The 25,973-nt window shown below is 45.2% G+C and overlaps 1 protein-coding gene and 2 long non-coding RNA genes across 5 annotated transcripts in view; 1 reads left to right on the top strand and 2 right to left on the bottom strand.

Annotated features, from left to right (window-relative positions):
• Window positions 1–25,973, bottom strand: part of LOC132540483 (uncharacterized) — a 149,416-nt gene that overhangs the window by 107,307 nt on the left and 16,136 nt on the right. The window lies entirely within an intron of this gene.
• On the bottom strand, window positions 1,794–9,898 carry LOC132540484 (uncharacterized). The gene is made up of 2 exons (XR_009551685.1): window positions 9,761–9,898; window positions 1,794–2,010 (listed from the first exon to the last, which is right to left on the bottom strand). It is a non-coding gene; the product is annotated as an uncharacterized LOC132540484 (long non-coding RNA).
• Window positions 9,743–25,973, top strand: part of ST6GAL1 (ST6 beta-galactoside alpha-2,6-sialyltransferase 1) — a 147,265-nt gene continuing 131,034 nt past the window's right edge. The window contains exon 1 of one of the 3 annotated variants that reach the window (XM_060198535.1): window positions 9,743–9,857. The gene's annotated coding sequence lies outside the window, so the exon portion shown is untranslated. Of the gene's footprint in view, window positions 9,858–10,052; window positions 10,348–25,973 lie in introns of those variants that run through there. The other 2 variants (XM_060198533.1, XM_060198532.1) reach the window with 2 other exon arrangements.

The raw sequence follows: 25,973 nt of genomic DNA, 5'->3' as shown, positions 1-25,973 counted from the left end.
ACAATAATACAACCCCCACTAGGTCCTCTGCCATCATGTTCCAGGACTGAACCCTTCCCCCCACCACCAGTCTTTGACTTTGGTGCAATACGCCAATTCCAGTCCAAGTTCTGCTTAGTGTTTTCTCTTCTGATCTTGTTTGTCAACTTGTGCCTGAGAGTGAGATCATCCCATATTCATCTTTCTATTTCTGACTTATTTCACTTAGCATGACTTCTTCAAGCTCTATTCAAGATGGGCTGAAAACGGTGAAACCACCATTTTTCGTAGCTGAGTAGTATTCCATTGTGTATATAGACTACAACTTGCTCAGCCACTCATCTGTTGTTGGTACACCTGGGTTGCTTCCAGGTTTTGGCTATTACAAATTGTGCTGCTATGAACATAGGTAGACACAAATATTTTTGGATGGGTGTATTGGGTTCCTTAGGATGTATCCCCAGGAGAGGAATTGCTGGGTCATAGGGTAGGTCCATGTCTATCCTTCTGAAAGTTCTCCAGACTGCTCTCACATCGGAAAGCTAATTTTTTCAATACATGATAAAAGGTATCATAACTCCACATTTTAATAGTTCTTACAATCTTTTATTTTCTTTAACTCTTATATAAGAACTAGTGAGTAAACCATAATAGCAAACATTTATTGAATATTTACTACATACTGATAGCTCTGAATTAAAAAAATATATATTATTATTCCTTTAATCCTGTTGCTAACTTGATAGAGTATGTTCCTAGCTCCATTTCACAGAAGCGGAAATGAGCAACAGAGAAATGAACTGACCTCTCCAAAAGCCCAATCTGCCCCCAGGCCTCATGCTTCACCACACCCCTCTCTTGCTGAAGAGCCCAGCATGAGACAGTCAGGGGTAGGCAGAAATCCAGCACAATCTAGTGCTTACTCCCCTGCCCCCACAAAGGCATTCAACTTCTACTTCTTTAAATAAACTGTGTGCTCCCCACCTGCATGGCAATCTCTTTATAGGCAGTGAGGCAGGTCTGCAGGTGTCTATCTTTCTCTCCCCCTCTCTGTCTTCCCCTCCTCTCTTGATTTCTCTCTGTCCTATCCACCACCCCCACCAACAGCAATGGCGACAGTAACAACAAAGGCAACAAAATGGGAAAAATGGTCTCCAGGAGCAGTGGATTCATCTTCTACACCCATAATGATCCTGGGTCCATACTCCCAGGGGGTTAAAGAATAGGAAAGCTATCAGGCGAGGGGTTGGGATACGGAGCTCTGGTAGTGGGAATTATAAGCTTCTTACCCTATGGTCTTGTCAGTGTTTCCATTTTATAAATAAATTAATTAAAAAACAAACAAAAAACATAGTGCAGGCACCAAGCCCCAGTAATAACCCTGGAGCCAAAAAAAAAAATGCGCCTATGAAAATAGATATCCACATATCTTCTTGGTATGAGTGTTTGATTCCTTAGGATATATTCCCAGGAGAGGAATTGCTGGGGCATAGGGTAGATTTATTTCTAGCCTTCTGAGATGCTCCAGACTGTTCTCCACAGGGGTTGGACCAATTTACATTCCCACCTACAGTGTAGAAGTGTTCCCTTACCTCCTCCTCAACTTCTCCCCTATTTGTTGTTATCACTCTCTTTTCTTTTCTTTTCTTTTCTCTTCTCTTCTTTTCTTTTTCTTTTCTCTTCTTTTTCTTCTTTTCTTTTCACCAGAGTACAGGTTAGCTCTGGTTTATGGTGATGTGGTGAATTGAACCCGGGACTTTGGAGCCTCAGGTAGGTGTCTCTTTGCATCACCATTAAGCTATCTAGTCCTGCCATTATTCTTTCTGCTGTATGCCATTCTCATAGTGGTGAAGTGGTATTTCATTGGGTCTATATTTGCATTTCTTTCACAATCAGTGACTTGGCACATTTTTTTCATATGTCTGTTGTCCTTTTGGATCTCTTCTGTGGTGAATATTCTGTTCACATCCTCTCCCCACTTTTGGATGGGGTCATTTGTTATTTTGTTGCTAAGTCTGGTAAGCCAAGAACCTTTTAAAAGAATACTAAGTGTTATTAATTTAAAGTTATTAATATTAAGTATTTTAATATAAAGTGTTCAATAACTGTTATTAATATAAAGTTAAATGTCTCTTCAAAGCTTGATGCTCCCCCCCCCAGAAAAAACACCCTTTCTTCCTTCCTGCATCATGTACCCTGAATTTTAAAATTTTCAAAGCTTTGTCTTGCCATTCAAATTCCTTTATGTACACAGTAAATGGTTCATTGTAAACTATCTACTATAGGGGAAACTGAACATGACTCTGATATCTACTGCAGAACAGTTGAATAGCTTATAATGTACTCCTAGAGTGAACTGCTAATGGCTGCAACTGGCCTGACATTCACTAGGCCATGTATGACTCTAAGCATGCGTCATGTAATCAATGTGTTTAATTCCAGAACAAAATTTTTTAAGGTAGATACTACCATCCTTGCCTTACAGGCTAAGAGACTCTGACAGCCTGACTCCACTAAACTAAGCTATCTCTTAATGAAAAGCCAAGAAATGACATGACAAACTTAATAATTTACCTAAGAATGTCTGTTTTGCATCTGATAAGATCTGAAGTGAATAAATTAATTGCTAACTACCTATAGGAAATGTATTGTAAATGGGGGAAGAAAATCAGGGTATCACATATCTACACTGTGATCTTAACTATGGAAAATGATAGAGAATTACATAGGAAATAACTGGAACAAAATAGATCAAAAGGTTAATTCTGCTGGAGGCTGGTGTGCTGCCAACATCTTCCCCCACCCTGCTGCTTTATACTTGTCTGACTTTTCTAAATTGCCTCAATCAAACTCTGTCAAGTCGTTTAAGCATGATTAAAAATACATTTTTTTTCAGACAGGAGGTTTTACAGAGGTAGACTCGAGGTGAATCGCTCACAGTGGTCAAATACTGATTCTTTTCCTCAGTGTGCTTATTAATTTCAAAGAAGTTTTATTGACCCACAGGCTCTTTAGTACAAAGTCTGGCCATGACTGCAGGTTATGTGAAGGTTAGCTTCAGGTCACAGGAGGCAGCTTTCACTTTGATTCTGATTGCAACCTTCTAGAGGAACCGGTTCCTAGGGTCTCTTTGAGGGACTCTATTATAAACATCCCTAATTCCTCAAATACTCATTACCTCTCTATTTCCTGTCATTGCTGGTACATCTGGTCTCCTGGGCAGAGTTGTGTGGGAGGAAGTTTTGCCCACTGCAGCCTGTGAAGTCTCACTGGCAGTTTATTGGACTTACTTTTTGTAACCTGGAGGCCAGTTGTGGTACGAAGGGAAGAGGCTTTGGTTTCAAGGCACAGTTCAGTGCTCACTGAATGGAACTGATGCAGCCCACTTCACTTAATGCTCCTCAGGTTTCTCAAACAGGGAAAATGAAGAGTCACATCTACCTCCTAGGCTACTGTGAGTCTGAAGAAGGTTTGAGTGGAATAACGTATGTGCAAACCGTTTGTGAATGTAAAGGTCTGTATTTATGTTATTTGTCTTAGCTTTTAATTTTCTGTAGTTGCCCATCATCTTTCTTGTATCTTTTAGAGTCACTGAGGGGAACAACTTATTTTTTTCTATGAGCATAAAATTAAGAGTGACATTTAGAGAGAATATCCTGGGAGGAGGAGGTAACTGGAGGAGCAATGCAGGACAAGGAATGTGGAGGGTGGAAGTACACAAATGTGGGATGGTGACTGTCAGGACTGGCTTAAGAAGTAGAGCTTTGGAGTAAGTCTTTTATGATGATCTCTGGTGGGATGCCATTATATCTCCTTAAAAAAAATCTTCAGCAGGGGGTGGAGCCAAGATGGCTGCTTGGAGATCTGTGAGCTCTGCAAGGAAGCTGCTTTCAACCTGGGAATCTCACCACCAGGTTCCAGATGATACCATGATGCCAACCTGACTTCCCTGGGCAAATGACCCCCCCAATGTGTCTTAGAGCCCCGCCTCCCCAGATCCCTACCCCACTAGGGAAAGAGAAAGACAGACTGGCAGTATGGATTGACCTGCTAATGCCCATGTTCAGCGGAGAAGCAATTATAGAAGCCTTCCACCTTCTGTACCCCACAATGACCCTGGGTCCACACTCCCAGAGGGATAAAGTATAGGGAAGCTATCAAGGGAGGGGACTGGATACAGAGTTCAGGGGGTGAAATTGTGTGGAAATGTACCCCTCTTATCCTATAGTCTTGTCAATATTTCCATTTTATAATTAAAATAAGCAATCTTCAGCAGACTGGAATGGTGGTGCATTTGGTTGAGCACACATATTACCATGCACAAGGCCCTGGGGTTCCAGGACCTGCTCCCCACGGGCAGGGTGTAGGGGATGCTTTGTGACTGGTGAAGTAGGTTTGCAAGTCTCTCTCTTTCTCTCTGTCTTCCCTTCCCCTTTCAAATTCTCTCTGCCCTACCAAATAAAATAGACAGAAAGAAAAGGAGAAGAAAAAAAGAAGGAATAAAAGAAGAAAAAAGATAAAGAGAATGACTGTCGGGAAGAATGGATTTGTTGTTCAGGCACAGAGCCTCAGAAATAACCCCGGTGCCAACTAAATAAAAAACTGTCAGCCAAGACCTCTTTCACTTTCAAATGTTCTGGAGTGAAGTTTATAATCACCCCCCTTCTACAGCTGCCTTGCATTCTATAGATTTAGTTTTGCACAAGTATCTTTTTTTCCTTCTTTATTGGGGGGATTCATGGTTTATAGTTAATAGTAAAATATAGTAGTTTGTACATGTGTAACATTTCTCAGTTTTCCACATAACAGTTCAACCCCCTCTAGGTCCTCCTTTGCCACCATGTTCCAGGACCTAAACCCTCCCCTTCACACTCACCCCGGAGTCTTTTACTTTGATACAATACACCAAACCCAGCCTAAGTTCTACTTTGTGCTTTCTCTTCTCTTCTTCTTCTTCTTTTTTTTTAGTCTATGTGTGAGATCACCCCATATTCATCCTTCTCTTTCTGATTTACCTAACTTAACATGCTATCTTCAAGCTCCATCCAAGATAGGGTAAAGAAGGTGAATTCACCATTTTTAATAGCCGCGTAGTATTCCATTGTGTATATAGACTACAACTTACTTCAGCCACTCATCTATTGGTTGCAAGTATCTTTAGCATTGAAGTTGGCAGCCCTGAGTTGCATGCCTTTGTTCCCCACACTATATTTCCTCCTGAATTAATTTCATACTAAGGTTGACATTAAGGTATGTGCAGGGAAGGTAACTTAAGCATTGGGCACTCTATGGTTCTAGCATGTTGCTCCTTTGATTGAATGAGAGTTAAATGAGGACATTCACAGAGCAGACTGACTTGCACACAGTAGGTATTTAGTACTTGGTATTATTATTATTTCATTTTATTTTTTCCAGAGCACTGCTCAGTTCTGGCATATGGTGGTACTGGTGATTGAATTTGAGACTGGTGCCCCAGGAATGAAAGTTTATTTGCATAATCATCCTGCTATATTTACTATTTTTATGAACCAAGAAAGGACTTGCTGAAGCACAAGTGCCTGTGAATGAAGACTTAGTTTCTCTGTGTCTCTCCCCACAGGCTGGCAGTCCAATCACTCTGTGCCCACACACTGTGTCAGTTTCAGTTTCTCTGCAGCATCCTGATTACACCTGCCCGTAGCACCTACCTATCATTAAGTGTGGTACTAAGGTCTGTTGGGCTAGTCAACTCCCCCATCTCCTGGTTGGGATCCTCTCATGAAGGCTATCCCCAGTCTAACTTCTGCCTTCTTCTCTTCTTCCCGTCCCGTTTCCACATTTCTACACAGGGGCAGCAGGGACAGGGTCTGAGTGGTTCAAATAGACATTTAAATTATTTATTGTTCATTTATTGTTACCAGAGATTGCTCATCTATGGCTTATGGTGGTACTGGGGATTGAATTTGAGACTTTGGAGCCTCAGGCATGAAAGTCTTTTGCATAACCATTATGCAGTCTCCCCCACTTGAGATTTTTTTTTTTTGCCCCTATACATTTCCATTGTTGACTTGGGTTCTATAGGCTTAGTTTTATCTAGATAGCTTTAGCCTTGAAGCTAGTGGCACTGGTTTACTGCCAATCCTGGGGTTCATAAGAGGAAAGGGAGGAGCACTAAGGGAGGATTTGAATCTGAGGTCCCATGGTGGACCAGGATGATTATTTGATAGAAGCTGGACTGCACTGACACCTTATCTTGCTATAATGTGGAAATGTCCTATTTCAGTCTTATAAATTGACATTTCCTCAATAACAGGATACTGAAGTTAGAAAGAGGAAGGAAGGCAACACTGTGGAAAGAATTAAGAATAGAAAAATGATAAAAAGGAAATATCCTGACAGACATTTGGGGGGGTATAATTGGGAACCATCAAGAATTCCAGAGGTGCTGTGAAAAATCACGGGGTTGCGTTTACCCAGTCTGACTGTGCTCTAAAGCCATCAGAAACTGAGCAACACAGGCACCAATATGTTCACATGGCTGACTCTGTGTGGGCTTGCATGAACCAATTACTTGTAGGTGGAAGCAATGACTTCGTTGATCTGTGTTCAGATAGTGGTAGCTCCTCAGATACAAAAACTAGATGCAGGGGCCAAGTGGTGGTAGGCACACTCAGTTGAGCATACATGTTATGGTATGCGGGGACCTGGGTTCAGGTCTCTCGTCTCCACCTCAGGGAGAGAGCTGTAAGATCAGAGAAGCGGTGCTGCAGGTGTCTTTCTTTCTTATTTCTCTTTTTCTTTCTTTCTTTCTTTCTCTCTCTCTCTCTCTCTCTCTCTTTCTTTCTTTCTTTGCCTCCAGGGTTATTGCTGGGGTTCGGTGATTGCACCACGAATCCACTGCTCCTGGAGGCCATCTTTTCCCTTTCATTGCCCTTGTTGTCTATCATTGTTGTTAATATTGTAGTCGTTGTTGTTGGATAGGACAGAGAGAAACTGAGAGAGGAGGGGAAGACAGAGAGGGGGAGAGAAAGACAGACACCTGCAGACCTGCTTCACCGCCAGTGAAGCGATTCCCCTGCAGGTGGGGAACCGGGGGCTTGAACAGGGTTCTTACACCGGTCCTTGAGCGCCATCCTTGCATGGGTCCTTGTGCTTTGCACCATGTGTGTTTAACTTGATGAGCTACCGCACGGCCCCCTGTAGGTGTCTTTCTATCACTGTGTCTATCTCCCCCTTCCCTCTTGATTTCTTTCTGCCTCTATCCAACAAATATTAAGTAAAGAAAACATGTTTTTAAAAATTTTTTAAAAATATTTATTTATTCCCTTTTGTTGCCCTTGTTTTATTGTTGTAGTTATTATTATTATTGTTGATATCGTCATTGTTGAATAGGACAGAGAAAAATGGAGAGGAGGGGAAGACAGAGAGGGGAGAGAAAGACAGACACCTGCAGACCTGCTTCACCGCCTGTGAAGTGACTCCCCTGCAGGTGGGGAGCCGGGAGCTCGAACCGGGATCCTTACTCTGGTCCTTAAGCTTTGTCCCACGTGCGCTTAACCCGCTGCGCTACCACCGGACTCCCTAAAGAAAACATATTTAAGAAAGAAAAAGAAAAAAAAAACAACTAGAGACAGAAGCTAGGAGATCCTCAGAATTCATAAGAAACAGAGGAGGAAGGGGGAAGTTCTATCTTTCTTTTTGGAACCAGAAAGATTCAGACCAGGCCTTTCTGAGTGTATGAATATTAGAAAAAGTTTGAGAGCTGGGTAATGTAATTGTTTGTCCTAGAGCTTAAGAAAATAAACAAATCATAAAGATGTGTGCCACACATGCAAAGAATTATTTATCAGCTTCCTGTTGGCTTAGAATAAAGTCTAAACAATGTGGCTTCCTCCCATAACTTCGTTGCTTCCATGCACTGATGCCTACATGCCTTCCCATCCCCCCATACTCAGCTTAGTGCTTCATGAAGATCATGGCACATAATTCTGCAGGCAGCCCTGTACTATATCACAGCCAAGGAAAAAGGAGTGAGGCACAGTGAGGCTGAGGAATTCAAACAAGAACTCACAGCTGGTTTGAAATGTAAATTTCCTCATGGGTGGGTGGTGAGGTGATAGCTCAGCTGGTAGAATGCATGCTGGAGGCTCTCCCTCCCTGGTGTTACCTGTACTGGAGAGTTTCACTCTCTCATGTGACATGTTTTATCTTATATGAATTTTCTTGGTGGGAGGTGGGGGTGGGGGGCACACATTCGTGAGACTTCACGGCTCCCAGAGACTTCTGTATTCAGGTGAAGAGAAAGAGAGATCACAGCCCCGAGGCTTTCCTCATTGCTAGTGACACTCCTGTGGAGTGCTGGGACTGGCACCTGGGCTGTGAGCCTGGCAAGGCATGCACTCTACTAAGTGAGCTGTTTCTCTGGCAAGAAAATAAGTCTGAAAAAAAAAATCACCCTGGGATTTATCTAAAGGAAGCAAATACACTCATCCAAAGAGAACTATGTTCACCAATATTCATAGCAGCACAATTAGTAATAGCCCAGACTTGGAAGCATCCCAGATGCCCAATGACAGATGAGTGACTAAGAAAGTTGTGGTATATAAACACAATGGAATACTACTCAGCAATTAGAAAAGATGAAGTCATTTCCATTACCTCATCTTGGACGGAGCTTTAAGGAATGATATTAAGTGAGATAAATCAAAATGTGAAGGATGAATACCGAATGATCTCACACAGAAGTAGAACTTAGGAAAGAAGGACAGAGGGCCGGGGTAGACAGCATAATGATTATGTCTCTCATGCCTGAAGCTCCATAGTCCCAGGTTCAATACTCTGTACCACCATGAGCCAGAGTTGATTAGTGCTCTGGTTAAAAAAAAAAAATTAAAAAGAAATATAAAAAAAGAAAAGAAACAAGGACAGAAAGGAAAAAGCAAAATAAAACTTGGACTGGTTTGGTGTATTGCAGGAAAGCAAAGATCTCTGGGGGAGGTGGGGTGTGTGTATGTGTGTGAGGGACATCAGGGTCCTGGGACATGATGGTGCCAAAGGACCTATCTTGGGAGTGAGTGTGCTTTGCGGATACTATCAGAGGGTGATGGTACCCATGTGCCAACTACTATACTGTATATACTATGCTATAAGAACATGCCAGGCCTCCGGTGGGTGGGGTGGTTTTCAGTCTTGGGGAAGCGCCTTTGGGATCACCAGGGCTAAGCGGAATGCAGTGCTGGTTTTGACCATTGTTCTTGTGCTCTCTCCCTCCTTCCCCCTAGCAGCCCCAGCCCAGCTCAGTTAAAGGGCTCTCATCACCGCCTCACCTGAGGCCCATCAACTGCCTCCAGCAGAGCATCTAGCGGCTGCCACGCCCCATATAGGGAGGTTCTGGCCAAATCCTGATCCCCCCACCCCCCTCCAGAAAAGCATCTATTGTCTACATAAGGAGTGCCTTCAGGGAAGTTAAGTGATTTGCTCAGGTCTGATGTCAGGCGGTGGCAGAGCCTGGGGTTGTGGAGTCAGCCAGTCAGTCTCTGTCTCTGTCTCTGTCTCTGTCTCTGTCTCTCTCTCTCTCTCAAGTCTCTTTGCATAATCATTATGCTATCTACCCCGCGCCCAGCCCCCCACCCCCTTAATCTCCATAGCACTTATCAGGTCTAGTTCATGGTGGTGCTGGGGACTGAACCTGGGACTTCACAGCATCGGGCCTGAGAGCCTTTTTTGCATAACCATTATACTGTCTCCACCGCCCAGCAGTTTTCTCTTATTGGGACAAAAGGCTGGAGGGTGCTGGACTCACGTCTTAGACCTTCATGACAGGGGGAAGATCTGGCTTTTGGGAATCCTTGGACAGCAACTTGGCCCCTCCCCGTGGTTCCTGGGTCCGAGCTCCTGAGGTTGGTAGTAGTAGAAAGATATTCGGGTTACAGCATCTCTGGGTATCCTAAGCAGTCAACCCTTAACTTGACGTCCGCTCGGTAGAGGCCTTTGGGGAAGACGGGAGGGTTTGGGGTGCAATCCGGTCTGACCCACCCAGTCTTCGCGAATATTTGCATAACGGAGCTGGCTTGCTCCACCGCCCCTGCGCTGCGCGTCTCCGTGCCTCTCCCCGCTTCCTCCAGCCCAGCCTGGTCCCGGGCCCGCGGTTCCCGCACAGCACAGCGCCTTCCAGGGTTCCCGCGGGGGACCCTCAGCCCCGGGGCTCCGCAGCCCCCACGGAGCCGGCAGGTACCCGGGGGAGGGGCGCCCCGGGCCGGGCTGGCTGAGCTGGACGCGGGGGGCGCTGCTAACAAAGGGAGCCGGCCGCCGGGGCGGGCCGGGCGGAGCAGCGGCAGCGGCAGCCGCAGCCGCAGCCGCAGCCGCAGCCTCGGGGACCAAGAGCGCCCAGTAAGTAGGGGTGCAGAGGGCTCCCCCCTTTTGCGCACCCTCCCTCCTCTCCCCAAGAGTGCGCGAAGTGGCGTGAGAGGGAGCGGAGCGGTGTGTGTGTGTGTGTGTGTGTAATGGGGGGGTCGTGGGACTCGGGGCACAGGGAGCTGATGATGCCCAGCACCGCCTCAAGGTTTGGGGGTGCCTGAGCCTGTGCCCTGGCTCATCCAGGCGACTCTGGACCCACAACAAATGCACGTGCGCGCGGCCCCCCAGAACCCGGCTTTCTCCTGGGCTCCGTCAGTGAGGGGCTGAGGACCGGCTCCGGGTCCCGGCTGCGGTTGTGCGGGGCCCCGGGAGACCCTGAAGCCGCGGGGCGGGGGCCGGGCGGGGGCGAAGGCGCCACAACAAACGCACGTGCGCCCCGCGCAGGAGCCGCCCCGCGCACCCGCCTTTGTCTCGGCGCCTGGTGTGCAGGCGGGCAGGGTGCTGGGGGCGCCGCTTGCTGGAGGGCGGCGGAAACACTGACGGTGCCTGTGGGACCTCAGACCCAACTGCGAGGCTTCATCTGGGAGATGCACCAACCAGCTGCAAAATGACACTCCCCCTCCGTCACCCCCCCCCCCCAACCCCGGCCCGAGAGCCTGTTCCCCACCTTGGTGCCTCGCTTGCTGTGACAGGGAGAGCTCACTTTGACTTCATGGTGGTTTCTTAGAGATGGGCAATGGATTGAGGGTCTGGCATCCCTCAGAAAAGAGACTGTTGCCCAACGCACCCCATGTTTCCGGGGTGTTCCTCCTTTCTGCCCCCCCCACCCCGCCCCCACACCTCTGCGTCTGCTGGGAGATGGCGAACACCTCCCCGTTTTGCAGAAGGAAAGTCCCATTGACACAGAGCCCAGTGAGGCTTTGCTTCTTGTAGCTAAATCAGTGTTCCCAGCCAGTCTGGGTGTCATTGGCCCCTTTTGGCTTGTTAAGCATGGGCAGCCAAGGCCTTTTGCTTTAGGTGGCGACTGCTGTGATTTTCATTTCTATCAGAGTTAATAGGACATTCGGAGGTCCGGAAAAAAGGGCATTTTAAAAAAATCTCTTTTTCTTTCTTCTTTTTTTTTTTTCCTTCTTCTTCTCCTCCTCCTCCTCCTCCATATGTATGTATGTTGTTGTTCCCCATGCCTAGCGTTGTAATTTTTAGTTTATCAGACTTGCTTGATGGACGAGGGATGAATTGGACTCTTAGGTGATGTTGTTAGTAGAGGGGTAACTCCCTAAGGATGAGGTTGTGTTTGCACGTGCTTGTGCTCCCTGAGCTGTCGGACTGCTGCTTCCCCTCTTTGTACCAGTTGTAGACTGTCCCTGGGGAGAATCAGTGTTTCCAGTCCTATGCCGATTACCCAGCATCTAGACATCTTGCTGCAAACTAGTTTATTTTACGGGTGTCAAAAGGAGGCCGGAAACCTTCGTCCACTTGTCCACGTGTAAACCAAGAGCTGTCAGCAGCAGAAGTGGGGTTCGAGTCTGGTACTCCTCACTCCCACACTGCATTTCTCTAGTGCAGGCCACTGAAGAAAAAAACAAAACCCCTAGATTCTGTGGTTGGCTTAAAAGACAACGGCCTCAGGGAGAAGAGAGTTCAACAAAGAAGGTGATTCAGAGGGAAAACTGCACTCTTCTCTCATCCCTTTTGGGAGTTCTGTATTCATTTAAGAAAAGATAGATTTAATAATTACTCATTTAATCTCTTTAGCCTTTTATAAGATGACTTGTTATGATTATTTATTTATATTCTCCTTGCTGCCCTTCCCTTCAAATTGGAATAGGGCCACCTGTAAAGACTCAGATGCTTCGCCTCTCAGCCTGGTGCCAGGAGGCCTTTGTTTGGGCACAAGCATGGGCTGTTGACACCAGCCCAACTGGGAAGAAAGTGTTTCCTGGGCAGCAACTTCTGTGCCACTTGTGGAAAAACAAAGCATTGTTTTCAGTGATTGTGTTTAATTCAAAGAATTTTATGAGAGTCCTAAGGAAGCGGTTTCTTGTTTTTGTCTGTGGCAGAGGAAACTCTGGAAAACAGAATCATCTTAAGTCTAGGTTTCCTCGAAACTCTCTTGCTGTCTCACCTGCCCCTCTTATCACCTAGCTACATGAGTTTCTCCTGCTTCTCCTCCTCCTCCTCCTTCTTCTCCTTCTTTTCCCCAGACTCACAGGGTGTTCCGTGATAATTCCATCTGGCGGTGAGTATAGTTTTTTCTCACCAGCATGCTGCCCCTGTCAGAAAGTTCAGAAATCATCTGACCAATCCTTTGACTTTCCTTATGAGAGAACCAGAACCAGAGAGGAGAACTTACTGGCCCAAGGACACACAGCCAAGGGTCTGTTTATAGCATCTCTTTGTGCAAAAAGGAAACCATTGCATCAAATGAGCTGTTGTTGGTACCCCAGAGTAAAGTCAAAGTTATGATGGTTGTTATAGCAACACCCTTGAAGTCAGAGAATAAATTCCTTAAGGACTTAAATAGGTTTTAGTTATTAAACAAAACCACGAATCCCAGTGGCAGATAGGGTAAGGAGTAGAGCAGTTTGCATTAAAGACCAGTTTCCTTTAGTGTCACTGAACTGTTCGCTTTTTTCCTTGCCCTGGGATTTCATATGCACCTCTGTTTTGGGCTTCCCCATTAAGGATCTTCAATGAGTATCACAAAAAGCAAAAGGTGGTGAGAAATCCGAAGAGAAAAACTCCACCTAACTTCATACTGCCAACTTCTTGGACTCCTGTTTCCCCCCTCAGTCCATCCTGTCCCTGTCTCTGCACAAATAGTGTAGTGAGTGGAAGACTCTCTGGCCAGAGCATCAGAAAAATAGAGTTTGAGTTGACCCTCCCCCCAGCCCCTTACTCCTTTAGAACCAACAGGTTGTGTACACACTACATGATCTTAGGGGAAAAGCAAGGACCTTGCTTCAGAACTGTGATACCTGCTTTCTCTTAGGTGCTCACCAGTTTTTTAAGTGGTAGAGAATGATGGTGAGAGAATAATTGCGTAGGGTATCAAAACCCCATGCTTGAATCAGGAAGATCCGACCTCACCACAAAGAGGTGTGAATGCCTTCCAAACTGTAGAGGAGTGCACAATGCAGTGGGCAAAGGCAGGGATAGCAAGAGATTAGAGCAGGATGCTGTGGGGACAGAGACAAGGGGTGTCCACCATGAATGGAGCAGTGGAGAAGGGTTCTTGGATGAGGCATGCTGTTGGCTAGGCCCCTTCCATTTTTTCCCCTCTTTTAATTGACAGTGCAGTTTAAGTTTGTGGCCCAGTGTCTGCCTGTATTCCAGATAACTTCTAGAGAATAAAATCCTGAAGTTGTAATTAGTGGGACATATTTTAAACCATATTGATGGTTGTGAATGCATGGCCTTTTAAATACCTTTACAGATTTATTCCCAATTATGTCTAAAGTCTTAAAATGCTTAAGTTTTCTGTCGTGGAGACTGAAGAAATTAAGACTACAGAGAATTCAGCACTTGAGTTCTTGCTCACCATCTATCATTCCTGTGAATCTGGGGAAGCTCACTGTAGTTTAGATTCACTAATCTTCACTTTCCTTCTCTGTGACATGAGCAATAGTAACCCAATAATAAGGGATAAATAGAACTATTAGATCAAGGAGTTTAGCATAGCACCAGAAGTATAGGAACCATTTAGTATTTGATGGGGACTGTTGTTATAGCTGGTATTTTCAGAAGCTGCATATATGTTAGGTCCTAATATATACTTTTTTCTTACCTTGATAATAAGGCCTTTGTGCTAAGGGAAGCAGAAAATTAATTGAAATGGAGCTTCCTACCATGTGACAGATTGAGAGAGAAATATCAGCTGGGTGATGCATTATAAAAGCTTTTTTAGGGGGCTGGGCGGTAGTGCAGAGGGTTAAGTGCACATGGCAAGGACTGGTGTGTAAGGATCCCAGCTGGAGCCCCCAGCTCCCCACCTGCAAGGGGGGGGGTTGCTTCACAATTGGCGAAGCAGGTCTGTAGGTGTCTATCTTTCTCTCTCCCTTCCTGTCTTCCCCTTCTCTCTCGATTTCTCTCAGTCCTATCCAACAATAATAACAACCACAACAAGGGCAACACAAATGGGGAAAAAATAGCTTCCAGGAGCAGTGGATTTGTAGTGCTGGCACCAAAGTGATAACTCTGGAGGCAAAAAAAAAAGGCTTTTAAAAAATATTTATTTATTTTACCTTTTGTTGCCCTTGTTTTTTATTGTTGTTGTAGTTACTATTGTTGTAGTAGTTGTTGGATAGGACAGAGAGAAATGGAGAGAGGAGGGGAGACCGAGAGGGGGAGAGAAAGACAGACACCTGCAGACCTGCTTCACCATTTGTGAAGCGACTCCCCTGCAGGTGGGGAGCTGGGGCTCGAACCGGGATCCTCACGCCGGTCCTTGTGCTTTGCGCCACCTGCGCTTAACCCACTGCGCTACTGCCCGACTCCCCAAAGAGGCTTTTTTTTTTTTTTTTAATATGGACAGTCTCACATACTATTGGAGTAGAAAGAGTGGCATACTGAACTCTCATACACAGCCATTTGTTTTCTCCCTATAATCCTACAGTCTTACAATCTGATTAAAAAAATGAAAGAAAGAACACAGAAGAAGAAAAAAAAAAAGACTGAGTGGTGGCACACCTGGTTGTGCACACACATTATGGTGTGCAAGGACCCAGGTTCAAGCCCCTAGTCCCCACCTGCAGGGGGTACGTGTCACAAGTGGTGAAGCCGTTCTGTGGGTCTATCTGTCCCTCTCCCTCTGTTCCTCCCTATCTCTCACTTCTGTCTTTTTTTTTTTTTTTTAATTGTCTCTCTATCCAAAATAAATAAAGAAAACACATCATGACTTTTCCAACAATCCAATATAACCTCACGCCCCACATTGGATTACTTTTACTCTATTTTTTTTTTCCCCCAGAATACTGCTCAGCTCTGGCTTCTGGTGGTGCCAAGGGTTGATTACCTTGGAGCTCAGCTATGAAAGTCTTTGCATAACCACTATGCTATCTCCTCACCTCCTACCCTAGATTATGTTGAAGCACAACCCAGACATCTTATCACAGAACCATGAATAGTCTAGTCACATGATGCATATTTGAGGCATTGAGTCTGTTGCTTTTGGAACCTGTAGGACTGAGAAAGGGTGTATGTGTGTGTGTGGGGGTGTCAGTATGAAAACTTAACTGAGTTTTGCTGCTTAACTGAATTTTCCTGCCTTGTCCTAGTGAGACTGCATAGAAAAATTACTGATCTTGGAGCTAGGAGCCTTGATTTTTCATAAGTGTCCTCTTTGTATCTGTTGTATGCTTTTGACAAGTAAATTCTGAATTTCTTTGAGTACACTGGTAAAAATTACATGAGCATGGAATAAGATAAAGCTTGCCACAGCCTAAGGAGCTTAAGAGTAGCTGGAAGTGATTCTGACCTGAACCAACCTTCCCTTCCTGAGAGAAAGAGTCTCTCTCTGGAGTTAAGGGCACAGACTGATGGCAGGGGGCCCTGGGAGTATTGCTGTCAGTCTCATATCTAAGATGTGGTCCTTGATTGGGTGTGAGCTATGTTTGTGAACCCCCATTCCATTCATTCTCTCACTTACCCTCTTCCTTCTGATTTGTGGATGAGGGCAAGGAAGCCGCCTTGCTAGTCATGTCCGATAGTTCAGTTCTTGCTCAGGCCCCCTTTATGGGGAAGACATGGGCTCTCCCCTTTGCCCCTCTAGCTTCTATGATTCTTGGTTTCTTCAACTTCATAAGATTTTTTTTGACTCTAAAGAAGAAAGTTGACCAGATTTAGTAAGTAAAGTTCTCTCTTTAATCCGCTGGGAACCCCTTTATGTCAGGGTCTGTCCTGTAACTTGTCTCTGGCTGTCACGAGCTAGTTGTGTTGCCGTGGGCAATATGTCTGCCCCTTTGGACATGCCTTTGCACTGACAAGACTTTCAGTTTTCTGGACCCCCTCCAGTGCTGGTGTCAGACACCCAAAGGTGAGGAAGGTAGGCCTATATTCCTGGGGTTTCCTCATACAAATAATAAATGAAATCTGTTTTATTTTCAGTGTAGTGCTGGAGAGCAAACCTAGTGTCCCATACACGCACATTATCACTGAGACACTCCCCAGCCCCACTGTATTCTAAAAGCCTAACACAACTAGCTCGTGACAGCCAGAGACAAGTTACAGGACAGACCCTGACATAAAGGGGTTCCCAGCGGATTAAAGAGAGAACTTTACTTACTAAATCTGGTCAACTTTCTTCTTTAGAGTCAAAAAAAATCTTATGAAGTTGAAGAGAGAGCTGGACCCTCTCGCACTGAGACATTTCCCTTACTCCTGAAATCTGATTTCTTTTAGGATATCCAAATGGAGTTAAAATCCATCCAACTGGGGGAGGTGGTGGGGTGGTGGTAAATAGCATAGTGGTTATGCAAAGAGATCCTCATGCCTGTGGCTTCAAGGATCCAGGTTTAATTCCACCACGTAAATCAGAACTGAGCAGTGCTCTGGAAAAAAAAAAAATCCTTAAATAAAATCCATTCATTGGTTTTGATTGACTGATGGATTAAAAGAGACCAGAGCACCACTGACTGAATTTGGGGCACAAGTGTGCACAGCATGTACCCTACCTGCTGAGACCTTCTGCCGTCCCACTCCCCATCCCACTCTGCTTCAGAATGACTACTGTCTGCAGTGTGTCGCAGTTATTTCTAGCCCCTTCCGCATACAGGCACGTATGTGTTTGTGACGATGGACAAATGCACTTCAAAAATAAGCTCACGGAAGGGATTTCATTCTCACAGAAGTATTACTTTTCATACTCGCCCTTTTCACTTCCTGACGTGTATTGTTTTTTTTTCTCCTCCCTTATATCACAGCTACATCCCATTCCATATTAGTATTGAACCAGTCTCCTGTTGTTGGACGTGGATCTATTGTGTGTTTGATCTCTGGATATGCAGAGTGATGGCTGTGAATGTCAGTGGTTAAATGAAGCCCATCCATCAGGTCTGTAGGCAGCATGGGCATAGGGAAGCTGAGCGTAAACTGGACGGAGGTTGCGGGCTGGGATGAAGGGTTATTTTTGGAGCTGGATTGCCTGGTACGGTGTCCTAGACTCCAAGCACAAGAATGAGCTGTGTCATCACCTTCTCCTCCTTCCACCGTGCCTGGCACTTCCAAGTAATTGTTTCCAGGGTCAGTGGGGACACAGTAGGAGGATTGGAACTTGTGTGATAGGAAGGGTAGAGAGAACAGTGAAATAGAGGGGGGACTTGATCTCTGGCTGGTGAGGAGGGAGGAGAGAAAGTGCCAGTTTACACTTTCTGGTTATTGAGCTTCTTTTGGGTTAAAATGAAATGTACCTTGAATGGACTAGTTAAAAGACAGAGAGACTTAGGTGACCACATTGGAGGTGGGAGAAAGGTAGAAGCTGGGATTTTCTCGCCTTTGTTTTCATGTGGAAGAAGTCACAGCTGTGGAGGGGCATTTCAGAATGGCAGGTACAGAAGAACTGATAAAACAAAATTGACCAAGCTAGGAACAAGCTATGCTACAAGGCCAGGAACTCTCTCAAAACAAAACAAAGCAAAGTTGAAAGTAAACTTGTATACCATCAGAGGATTCCTGCTCTGCAAAGAGATTGAATGCCCCCCACCCCCACCCCAAGTCCCTTCCAACATCGAGAGTCTGTGACTGTGGGCAAGAATCAGAAAGAGCTAAAATAGGGTTGAGGGAATGTCACATGTTAGGGACAACATGACTGGAACAGTTTTCACCTGCCTTGGACAGTGGAATCAAATAGAAGCCTTCAGACGAGGCTTAAACAATGCCTCCTGTGGATTTTGGCAATCTTTCTCCTGCTCTTTCCTTAGCTTCAGCTTTGCCTGATTTTCTATCAAATTATTTCCACAGGAATAAATATATCACATACACTTGAAATGACCAGGAAATTTGGCAGCCAGAAAAGAACTACATGTCTCAGGAAGATGAGTGTAATTTTTTTTTTTTTAATTACAGTCTTTCTAAATTTGCATCCTTCTCCTGATTTCCTGAGCACATACTGAGATGCTGTTTCGCTTTAATTTTAGGAACATTCTACCCTTGGCAGGCTCTTGGAGGTCCTTGGAGCTGGAATTGACAGTTCCCACCAGGTTTAGTGCTTGTCCCATTCTTTCCTGTAGATGAGGAACTTTTTTTTTAAATAAATAAATTCTTTTAAAAAATTTATTATCTTTTTTTTCAAAATATTTAATTATTCCCTTTTGTTGCCCTTGTTGTTTTATTGTTGTAGTTATCATTGTTGCTATTGATGTTGTCGTTGTTGGATAGGGCAGAGAGAAATGGAGAGAAGAGGGGAAGACAGAGAGAGGGAATGAAAGACAGACACCTGCAGACCTGCTTCACGGCCTGTGAAGCGACTCCCCTGCAAGTTGGGGAGCCAGGGACTCAAACCGGGGTCCTTCCACTAGTCCTTGTGCTTTGCGCCACTTGTGCTTAATCCGCTGTGCTCCCGCCAGACTCTCACTTTATTATCTTTATTTAATTTATTGGATAGAAACAGCCAGAAATCTAGAGGGAAGGGGGTGATAGCGCGGGAGAGACAGAGAGACACCTGCAACATTGCTTTACCACTTGCGAAGCTTTCCTCCTGTGGGTGGAGACTGGAGGCTCAAACCCGGGTCCTTGCACATTGTCACATGTGCGGTCAACCAGGTGCGCCACCACCTGGTGGTGAGAAAGACTCTTGGATTTAATTCTTAACTAAGTGTTGGTGAGAGAAACGTGGCAAAGCCTACTGTCTTCTGTGTTTTTGCTCTGTGCCTGGTCCTGATTATTAGGTAATCTGTGTTCTTTCATTCAGTCTATTCCTTTTCTTTTAAAATATATATTTATCATTGGATGAAGACAGAGAAATTGAGAGGGCAAGATAGAGAGGGAAAGAGAGAGATACTTGCAGCCCAGCTTCACCACTCGTGAAGCTTTCCACCTGCCGGTGGTCAATCAGTCCTTAAGGGAACATTTGGTGTCATCAGATCCAGTTTGCAGATTAGAAAACTGAACTTTAGAGAGGGCTTGATACTTACCTAAAATTGGCTGCCACTAAGTAGTGAACTTGACCTTGGGTGTTGCTCATTCTCTACCTTACGTTTTCCCATCATGAATTCTGGTCCTTTGGATCTAAGACATGCTTAGTTGTTGTATTCAGTCGGAGGTCTGGGTGCTCTGGGAGGTGGAGCTGTGGCTAAAATGCTAGACTAACAAGCATGAGTTCCAGAGTTCCGTTCCTGGCATCACATATGTCAGAGTGATGTTCTGCTTCTCTCACTTTCTGAAATGAATAAATACAAAAATAAATGAATAAATAAATCAATCTTCATTGAAGGTTTGGATGCAGTTCTCTTATCAACGTATAAGTGAAACAGCCTAGGTCCTGCCTAGCCCGAATCACCCAGCCGTTTACGTTGGAGACTTTAATAGTCATCACCAAGACTGGGGATATTCCTCCACTCGTGCTGACTGCTCTATCTTAGCCGACTGGGCTTCAGCGAATGACCTCTCCCTATTATACGATCCCAAACAGCCAGGCTCTTTTCACAGTGCTAGATGGAATAAAGACTCGTCACTCGACCTGTGCTGGATTAGCACAGTCAACGGCCAAGCCTTTCCCGCTACGAGACAAGTTCTCAAGATCTTCCCGCACAGTCATCACCGCCCAGCTATCATCCACATTGGTCTCCAGCTCCCACTGATTCTGTGCTCGGAGAAACTAAGATGGAACTTTCAGAAAGCAAACTGGCGTCTGTTCAGTGATCTTACCAACAAATCTATTCCTGCAATTCCAATTAACTCTATCCCCTCTGAAGATTCCTACAGGTGCTTCCGCCAAGCCATCTTCAAAGCAGCTTCCCAAGCCATTCCTTGTGGGAGACGTGCTAACTATACGCCTTGTCTTGATGCTGAATGCGAGCAACTACTAAAGTAGTATGATGAGTCGGGCGACCTAGATGTGGCTGACCATCTCATTGCCTCCCTGGATGCAGCACGCCAAGCCCGCTGGCAACAACTCACGGAAAGTCTGAACTTCACCCACTCAAGTAGGAAGGCCTGGAAGCTTCTTCATAGTCTGGGTGCTGGTAGCCAACCCCCTCCCGTCTCCCATCCTCCTGTATCTCCAAACTCAGTGGCCAGTCACCTAACTCAAGTTGGACGTGCTAAGATCGACCCAGTCTGGAAAAGAGAAATTTCCCATGAGTGGTCATCCCACTTCCGTTTATCTTGTCCATCTCCAAAACTCCCTTTACACTGTCTGAACTGGAAGACGCTTTGAAGAGGGTTAAACCGGGAACAGCTGCTGGCTATGATAACATCACCCCAGAACTCATTCATAACCTGGGCCCCACGGCAAAGAAGTGGCTCGCTTCATTCCTGTCCCACATCTTGGAATCCGAATCTATGCCCAAAATTTGGCGTCGTGCGAAGATAATAGCTGTTTTGAAACCAAAGAAAGACCCAACACTGGCCGCCAGCTATAGACCAATTTCTCTCCTCTCCATGTGTTACAAACTCCTTGAGAGGCTGCTTCTGTCACGTATTTCTCCTCTTACAGAGAAATTCCTATCACCCGCCCAAGCTGGTTTCCGCCCAGGAAGATCTACCTGCGAACAAGCCGTGGCCCTCTCAACTTACATTGAAAATGGTTTCCAGAAGAATTTAAAGATGGGTGCTGTCTTTGTTGATCTCACAGCAGCCTATGACATGGTCTGGCACCGTGGTCTCCTAGTCAAGATCTCAAGATGCCTGCCTCCATGGGTGGCCAACACTATATCATTTCTTCTCCAAAACAGAAGATTCCGGGTGCATCTGGGTGACAAGTCTAGCAGATGGAGACTTGTCTCAAGTGGCCTCCCCCAGGGCTCTGTTCTGGCTCCTATGCTATTTAATATTTACATCAATGACCTCCCAGAAACTTCTTCAAGGAAGTTCATCTACGCCGATGACATCTGCTGTGCAACTCAGCATCCAAGTTCGACATCCTCGAGGAAACACTCACGAAAGACATGTCTCTGATATCTGATTACTGTAAAAAATGGCGACTAATCCCTAGCACTGCAAAAACGGTATCATCTGTTTTCCATCTACACCATGCCTCGGCCTCGCGTGAGCTTAATGTGCAGCTTGGCTATGCGAGAATCCGGCATGAAGCCCAGCCAGTCTATCTTGGAGTTACTCTCGATCGCACTCTGTCATTTCACGAACATCTCATAAAAACTTCAGCAAAGGTGGGCGCGAGGAATAACATCATTGCAAGACTGGGCAGCTCCTCATGGGGCGCGAGCGCTTCCACACTATGATCATCATCTCTGGCGTTATGCTATTCCACTGCAGAATACTGTGCCCCAGTATGGTTCCGTGGCCCCCATGTCCACTTGGTCGATTCCAAATTATATTCCTCCATGAGGATAATTTCTGGAACCATCCGTTCCACCCCGGTTCCATGGCTGCCAGTTCTTAGCAACATCGCCCCGCCAGATATTCCTAGGGATGCGGCATCATCTAAGTTCATTTCCCACGTCTACGCACGACCGGACCTGCCAATATACGCGGATATCTTCGCCCACCCTGTCCAACGCTTGACGTCTCGTCACCCAATCTGGTCCCCTACGCCTACACTGAACTTCTCTGTTCCATACTCTTGGAAACAGAGCTGGCAGTCAGCTGAGGTAAAGAACAAACACCTCATCACAGACCCCTGCAAGCGTCAACCCTGCTTTGACCTAGCACGTTATGATCGGGCCCTCCTCAATTGCTATCGAACAGGCCAAGGCTGTTGTGCCCCTATGTTCCATCGCTGGAGAGCCAGAGACGACCCGAACTGCCCCTGCGACTACAGACAGACTATGACCCACATAGTCAATGACTGCCACCTCTCCAGATTCAAAGGAGGTCTCGAAACTTTACATCAGGCTCAACCTGACGCTGTTGACTGGCTATGGAAGAAGGGCAAACGCTAGAAGAAGAAGTGAAACAGCTAAGGACATAACCATATGTATGTCTAGGATGCATGGTGTTTGATCCAGTGTGCAGTATGGGTAAAGTTGTTTGCATCAGGTTTGGTTTACCTGTTTGTTTTTACTTGCCCTTTAAGGTGTTAAAATTATTTATTTTTTTATTTGATAGAAAGAAGTTGAGAGAGGAGGAGGTGGTAGAGAGGGAGAGAGGAACAAAATACCAGCAGCACTATTTCATCATTCATGATGCGCCCCACCTGCTACAGGGGAGGACTGGGGGCTTGATCCTGGGTTCCTTGTGCATGGTAACATACGCTCTCAACCAGGTGCACTACCATCCAGCCCCTCCCTTCAGAGCTGTAGAATATACCCGTATGTACACTTTATCTGATTATGACTGGGATAAGCACTCTGGTAGGGAGCATGGCCACAGACTGGTAGGCACCACTGTTCAGCTCTCTTGAATGCCTTATGTGGAATGCAGTATTGACATTCAAGGCTAGTCTTGAAATTGCTCCTAGGCTCTTAAATAGTCTGACTTCTTGCAAAGTTTATGAAACACTAAATTGTTCATTGTGTGTGCATAATGTGTAGACATTGTAGACATTGTGGGTATTTACACTTACATAAAGAGCTCACATTGGAGCTTTGCTGCTTGTGTTTTCTCTTGCTCTTCCCCCCCCCCCCCCAGTCTTGTAGGAAGGGCCTTGAAAGTCTGTGGCTCACAGACTTCCTGAATCAGCTGTGCCTTTTCTCAGAGTCCATGCTCTGTTCATTTATTCATCCAACACTGGCTGTCTGCTATAGTCTTGGAACATATCTTCACAGCCGTGACCTTTTAGGAACTTAGTTTGAGGTGAATATGTAAATGTTAATTACAAAATATTGGGCTGTTGGAAAAGTTCATGATACATTTTTTTTTTTTGCATAGGAAAACGCAGAAACATATGTCATGACTTTTCCAACAGCCCAATAGTATTATTACCAGAATGACGCTCTGAGTGTACACGAAGGTTTGGGAGAAGGAACAGTGAAGCTGACAGAAGTTTCTGGAGGAGGTGGCAACTAAGCTGGTCTTCCAGGGTAGAAGTTATTGTCCTCTTGGAAAAAGACATTTGAAGGAGAAGGGACTCTAGGGGTAAATGTGCAGTGTGGGGGCTGGGGAGGTGGTTCAGTGGGTAGAGTGCAGCACTGGGATATGGGACACCCCAGGTTTGATCTGTAATACACACCAATTCTGATTCTCATAAAAACAAACAAACAAACAAGTTTTGGGAAAAGTTCAGGGGAAAGAATGGCTTCTTGCACGGACAGGAGAATGACTGACAGGCCCATGTCCCTGTAGAGGAGGTGGTGGGAGATGGGGCTAGAAGCATGGCATGCATTGTCTCTTAAGATTTTCATAACTTCCCCTTGTGGCAAATACTGTTATTTTCTCTACTTAAGCAAGTGAGGAAACAAGAGTTGAGCAAGGTCCAAAGACTTGTTCAAAGACCAGACCGACCATGAGTTGAGGTGCTCGGACTTGAATGTAGGCCACTCAGCCTCCGTAGGCAGCAGTGCCTGCAGGGGCAGGCTAGGAAGAGCTGACTAACTGGCGAAGGTGTGGGTTCCCTGGCTATTAATCTTTCCAGGGTGACACCCTTTCTAAATCCTCTTCCTTTTACCTGCCTCATGGTGCTTTCCAACTTAGAGTTAAATTGGATGAGTGCATCTGGTGATGAAGACTGCTTTTGAGTTCTGATTCTAGTTTTTGCTTTACTTTTCATTCTGAGTCAGTAGTCCAGACATTTTCAAAGAAAACCCTTATGGACACAACCATACATGATAAAGGAGGAAAAGTTTCCTTCACTTTCTCAGAAAACTCAAGGTTTATTTAGTTGCCTGGGTGTGAGCTGCACAAGGTCCTTGAGTTTGAAGAAGTCTCTTGGGACTAGTAGTTCAGGAGGCCTGGGAGAGTTTGGAACATTCACTGAGAGACTGTGAGCTATTCTTGTAAGGATGAGTAGAATTGTTCTATCTCATCCAAGAATAAATGAGGAAACTTTGGTAATAGTTTCCTTATTTCCTAAAATAACTTTGGATTAGAGTTGCTTCTTACATTGAATGGGAAGTAGGGCCATTCATTCATCTGTTCAAAATAAAAGTTATTGGAAATGAATCACCCAAAGAGCTCAGAGTCAAGATGATGAAATTATAGGACAAATCAAACTGGTAGGCAAGGGAGAAAAAAATGGGAGCTACTAACAACAAACATCATTGCAGAAAAAAATAAAGAAACTGAATGTAATCTACTGAAAAACAAGTTAGAGTGGGAAAGTTTGAATAAATCACAATATACAACGAGAACAAAACTAAACTATTGAATCAGAGAATATCAGATATCTGAAGTTGGTACAAAGACAGTCTCTCAGAGGAATACTTGGGGGCATTCATGGAGACATATGACTTCTCACCTCTCATTGTGTGGACCTGATGGATTCATATGGACACACCTCAGCAAAGGAAGCTGGGAAAAAGAGTCCAACTGCATGAACCTGCTCCCTCTGAAAGCTCTGAGCCAAAGGAAGATAAGGTGACTAGAACTCTGGGAGCAATTCATCTGTATTCTCAAGGCAAGTTATGCTCACAGATGAGCCGTAGCAGAAGAACTTGAAAACATGGAGAAGAAAGGCAGCATTTTATAATCCACTCAGTGGAGTCACTCTGCAAGTACAAGGCAGATAGCCATTCCCATGCATGCAAACACTCAGGAAACATAGTGTAGATGGCATTTTATTAGGAGAAACTTCTTGGTGATGAAGAAGAGTAATTGGAAGGTGTTGCTGAGGCCAGGCAGTGTGGTGTATCTCTCTGAGTGCACACATTACCACACACAAGGATCTGGGTTCAAGCCTCTGGTCCTCACATACCAGGGGCAAAGCTTTATGAGTGGCAAAGCAGTATTGCATCTCTCTTTCTCTCTCCATATATATATATAGTGTGTGTGTCCTTTTACCTTTTCATTTTCTCTCTGTCCTGTCAAATAAATAGAAAGGAAAAGGGGCTACCATGGCTATAAGGAGTGGTGGATTCATCCTGTAAGCACTGAGCCCCAGCAATAACCCTGGTGACACCAGTGGGGGTGAATAGTAAGCTAAGACAACCATGTGATAAAGTAGAGAGAATATAAGGGAAGAGGAGAGCTGGGGAGGAGATGGAGGGCAAACATGTGCTAACTTTCCCTCTCTTCTGCTATCTTCCTAGAGCATTAGAGTGATGGCTCCAGCCTTTCAGTTACCCTCTTTCTTTTTCCTTTAAACCTGCAGGAATCTGTAAGGAGTAATGTCTGTTTTGCTGAGGAAACATTTATCAAAGGCTCAGCTCTTCCTTCTCTGTAGAATCAAAATGTAAAAATTAAAAATCAGCTGTTTTATCTGATCATTCTGTTAATTTCTCCTTTTACATATCTTTCCATATTCCACTATTATGTCCATATGTAAATACAGAGACATGAGAAGTTTACTCATGTGTTGTCTCCCGCTCCCCCATGTAACACACACACACACACACACACACACACACACACACACACACACACACACACTTGTTGGGAAATTGTGAGGA

This window comes from Erinaceus europaeus, chromosome 9, assembly GCF_950295315.1.
Source record: "Erinaceus europaeus chromosome 9, mEriEur2.1, whole genome shotgun sequence".
NCBI classification, from domain to species: Eukaryota; Metazoa; Chordata; class Mammalia; order Eulipotyphla; family Erinaceidae; genus Erinaceus; species Erinaceus europaeus.
This window is presented reverse-complemented; position numbering and strand designations above follow the sequence as displayed.